General features: G+C 44.1%; 1 long non-coding RNA gene across 5 annotated transcripts in view; it reads right to left on the minus strand.

Moving 5' to 3' along the window:
* Positions 1–1913: 1913 nt before the first annotated feature.
* LOC119291449 overlaps positions 1914–4898 on the minus strand; it is a 4670-nt gene continuing 1685 nt past the window's right edge. The window contains exons 1-4 of one of the 5 annotated variants that reach the window (XR_005142439.1): positions 3991–4892; positions 3786–3864; positions 2466–3542; positions 1914–2362 (exon numbers count right to left, since the gene is read on the minus strand). This is a non-coding gene — a long non-coding RNA (uncharacterized LOC119291449). Of the gene's footprint in view, positions 2363–2465; positions 3865–3990; positions 4893–4898 lie in introns of those variants that run through there. The other 4 variants (XR_005142437.1, XR_005142436.1, XR_005142438.1 and 1 more) reach the window with 4 other exon arrangements.

The raw sequence follows: 4898 nt of genomic DNA on the forward strand, positions 1-4898 counted from the left end.
TCCTTTCATGTTCATCAAGCTAGGCCATGAGAATGACGATTTGATTGTATGGAGAGGTTGAGTTCTTCGCATGCGCCCCAGAGTTCGAACCTTACTTGGGTCTGCGGAGCCCTGAATCTGAAAATATCTGAGTACAGACATGAGTTAAACAAGTTTTCCTTAAGAAGCCTAGCACAAACATCTACGATGATAGAAAAAGGCAAGGCCTCCTGCCTGGGAGCCTCCTAACTACTCCTGGTCATCGGCGGTCTCCACGTAGTAGTAGGCACCCTCGGGGTGGTAGTATTCATCGGTAGTGGCATCTGGCTCCTGAGGTCCATCATCTGATCGCATCAAATGGGTATGGGGGAAAAGAGGTAGAAAAGCAAGCGTGAGTACTCCTCCAAAGTAATCGCAAGACTTACATCAGATCTATGCTAATTATGCATCAGCATCAAAGGAATGAGGCTGTATCTATGGACTAGACTGCAGAAATGCCAGAAGAGAAGGGAAACCTAGCCTATCAAAGACTAGCATCTTCAAGCATCTTGCAGCATTTAGAAGAGTAAAGAATAGCATATTATATTGAGCAAGTATGTTGTAGTAAAACACCCAGAGATACTCCCTCAACTCCCTGCGAGAAAGCAATCCTGGAACCATCATATCCATTTCACATCTCAATATCCATTTCTAGTTGTAAAGATCGGGATACAACTCCAAGTCATCATGTTACCGTGGACACGGCTATTCGAATAAATTAACTTCCCTGTAGGGGTGAACCACATTTCCCAACACGCTTGATCACTATGGCCGGACACACTTTCCTAGGTCATGCCCGACCTTGGAAGATTGCTACTTCTTGAGCTTACGTTGGTTTTTTCCATGAAGAGGAAAGGGCGAAGCAGCACAGTAGAGATAAGTATTTCCCTCAATTAAGAACCAAGATATCAATCCAGTAGGAGAAACGCGCAAGTCCCCAATAGATGCACCTACACAAACAATCAAACACTTGCACCCAACGCGATAAAGGGGTTGTCAATCCCTTCACGGTCACTTGCAAAGGTGAGATCTGATAGAGATAGAAAAAACTAAATAAAAGATAACTAAATATTTTTGGGTTTTTTGGTTTATAGATCTGGAAAAAAAGATTGCAAAATAGTAGATCGAAAACAAATATGATGGAAAATAGACCCGGGGGCCATAGGTTTCACTAGAGGCTTCTCTCTTGAAGGCAAATAATACAGTGGGTCAACAAATTACTGTCGAACAATAGATAGAAAAGCGCAAAGTAATGACGATATCCAAGGCAATGATTATGAATATAGGCATCATGTCCGTGTCAAGTAGACCGACTCCTGCCTGCATCTACTACTATTAGTCCACACATCGACCGCTATCCAGCATGCATCTAGAGTATTAAGTTCGTAAAGAACGGAGTAACGCCTTAAGTAAGATGACATGATATAGAGGGATAAACTCAAGCAATACTATGAAAGCCCCATGTTTTTATCCTTGATGGCAACAATTCAATACATGTCTCGCTACCCCTACTTTGTCACTGGGTGAAATCACACAAGATTGAACCCAAAGCTAAGTACCTCTCCCATTGCAAGAAAAATCAACCTAGTTGGCCAAACACTACAAGAAAAAAGGCTACTAGCAGCGCGGGTAAAATCACTACTAGCAGCGCGGGTACGCGCGCTACTAGTATCGCGCTACAGCTAATAGTTAGTAGTAGCGTGGGTTAAACCCGCGCTACTACTAACTTTGTTAGTAGTAGCATGTGCAACCCACGCTACTGCTATTTTGTACCCGCGCTACTACTAATGAAATAGTAGTAGCGCGTCTGTAATACCAACGCTACTAGTATCCTAAATACTAGTAGTGAGCTATTTTTTCCCACGCTACTACTAACTTATTAGAAATTAAAAAAATATATCAATCAATTCCATTCTATCACACAATTGTCGTATCTACTATCACAGTTCCTCATTGTACATATCTTTTACATAAGTAAGAGTGTAAACACACTGTTGTGCGTGTCAGCTACCGACGCAAGTGGTTCTTGCCATGCAAATTCAAAACTTTACCACTACTTCTAGACATCAGAGATTGGGACACGTTGTTATGGTCCGATCCAAAAATTGGCTCACTCGTCAATGTGTGGCGCCTTCCCGGCCTGATCTCGTGGCATGTAGCTACGACGAAACACAGCGGGCAGCCTCGACGAGCCACACTTGACCGATGGCAGCCACCGCCTTAAGTTGTGACGCCGTCACGTCCCTCGCCTTCAAATCAAGCAGGCCCCGGTCGATGTCGGCCTCGTGCCACGACACCAGCGGATGGAGGAAGCCATCGTACACGTGCCCCGCACCCTGAAATCCTAACACCGTTAAGATTCAGATTTAGAATTGGCCACATATCGAATCAAGTTATCTGAAATGTTGATCATCTCTCGGGCTCGGGGTGTCTGACCGACTGCTTACCCGTGTGCTGGTGTGCCATAGGTAGATGACGAGCAGCAGCTTTGCCTCTCCGTAAATCGGCAGCCATGATACCGTGCAGTCCACGAACCTCTCGACGATAATCGGCATCGCCACCAGAACCCTGCAGCATTACCAACAGAGGTTCAGAAACTTCAGATTCTTCAGAAGAATGACACGGAAAAATAATGCGGTGAATGTCGATGAAAAAGACAATTAGTGAAAAAGATAAGGAGCATACTAACCTCTTCAGCAGTGAAAATATAACGTAGAGCAGTAAAAGTGGAACATGGCTCAGCATTTGCATTGATAGGGACAGATATACAATTAGGGATCCACTAGGTAAATAAATAATTCTCATAAATGAATAGCATTATCTGCATTTAACAGACTGTAATAGTGTCTGACATCCTTGAGGAAAACCCAAACATTATTCTGATTACCCAGCAAGAACTAGCAATCCCCATTCCCCAACACATCTAAATCTCAAAGCATGGTTAGATAAGATCCAAATACTCAGAGGTGGAACTCTGAATCCCCTTGGAACTGTAGAAACCCAAAACTACTGTGCTTAACCCCTTGATGCAGTGAATAAATTCTAGCATATGTCCAAATCATACAAGGATGAGATCGTTAGGTACTAGCACACACAAAGAGCTAGTTTACCAATACGGGCTACATCACTGCTCGAAATGAAGAGGCTTCGCTGCTAGAATTCAATGCGAAGGTACTTACGATGACCATCCAAGAGGCTACTTGGAACGACGATCATCTCCCGGTCCCAGCCATTGATTCTGCCTGAGCTTTGCACATGTGTCTGTACTCTGTACTCTGTACTCGTTACCACCATCACTGAATTTTTAGAATGAGAGCAGCTGATTAAACAGTGCAACACTGAAATTTACAAGGAAATGCTACTGTGATATTCCGCCGTATGGAGAAACCATTTGGCCTCTCTTGAAGTTGGGTCCCTTCTTGTAATTGTCGACAATGGGATGAAAAATTACTGCAGGTTCATGGGGCTCCTGGGTACCCAGCTGAATCGGAATGCACTACAGAGCACTATCTTATTTCGACAACCTGAGATGTGAAACTCTGTCAGCAAGTAGAAAATTAAGGAAGTCTTCTTTGCTACAAACAGGGGTACGTGTAAAATATATGTGTTCACAAGCTGAATACAATGTGACTGAGATCATGCTTGCGTTTTATATAAGCATGCACATCTTTAGAATGCATGCACGTCGGCACATACTAAAAGGAACAAGATAGCTAGATATCTGATCGACTAAATTTGGGAGAAACAGAGCAATATTTGAGCTGTACCTGCAGAGTGTTACCTGGTGGAACTGGCAGGAGGCTTGCTCTGATTCAGTCGTTGTAAGTGTAAAGCACATCATTTTGGCTATTACACATGAAAAGAAAAGAAAGGGGAACTCTGTAAGCGTACAGTGGTACAAATTAATTAGCACATCTCACTCCATAGCTGCTATGTACTACTGGTTGAAAGAAATAGAAGCAATTAGCTGACCTGACGTGTGTCGTAGCAATGACCACCGCCTGGGACCAAATTGCTAATGGTGGCTTGCAACCAACAGTTCTGGTTGATTAGCACTTTAGCATGCTCGAGCAGGTGCTTCAGCTTTTAACATTTGAATCATAGTTATACACAGTGGCGGAGCCAGCGCCCGGCGACCCTGGGCACTTGCCCGGGCTCGCTCGCTACGCGCTAGGTACGATGGCCCCGTTATACTGGGAAAAATCATCAACGCCTCGTGCTTTACCCGGGCAGATTGGCTGGTTGTGGTAGGTAATCAGGTAATGGGCTTTCTTTTCCTTCAGTAAATGGGTTAGGTGGACATGATTGACGTGGGATTATAGGCCTATTCGGCTACTTCTAGCAAGCCGTCTATCGGCTGTTGTTTACTCAACACCGGAAAGACCATGATATTTTTCTAGAAAAAGAGGACCACGTTGGTTGATCGATCCACCTCCCTGCGACCTGGCATGCTCGGCTGTTGCAGATGGCGGTACTCTGGGGTTGATTGGAGACGGAACGGCGGCGAGTGGAGGCTGGCCTCCGCTATGTGCGTGGCCGGCGGTGGGCTCCGAAGCAGATCCATCCGAGGAACGGCTTGCATCCTCGGTCGCGGCTTCTTATCCAATCTTTTGTGATAGGTGAGATCGCTAACTTTTGAAGATTGATAGACTTATTAGGGTTTAAATTTAGAGATTAAAGCATGCCCAGTTGGTCATTCAAGCTATATATTACTTCTTCACTGTTAAAATAGATTTGTGGTTATATGTTGTGTATTAGAATCAAATGTATTTTTATTGGTCAACCAAATTTTGGAAACCGATCGGTTACCAGATATTTTGTTGGACCCCGAATTTTTTTGCTAGACGTTTGGGTAGTGTCAAATAGAACACGTATACAAA

Source organism: Triticum dicoccoides, chromosome 4B (genome assembly GCF_002162155.2).
Source record: "Triticum dicoccoides isolate Atlit2015 ecotype Zavitan chromosome 4B, WEW_v2.0, whole genome shotgun sequence".
Lineage (NCBI taxonomy): Eukaryota > Viridiplantae > Streptophyta > Magnoliopsida > Poales > Poaceae > Triticum > Triticum dicoccoides.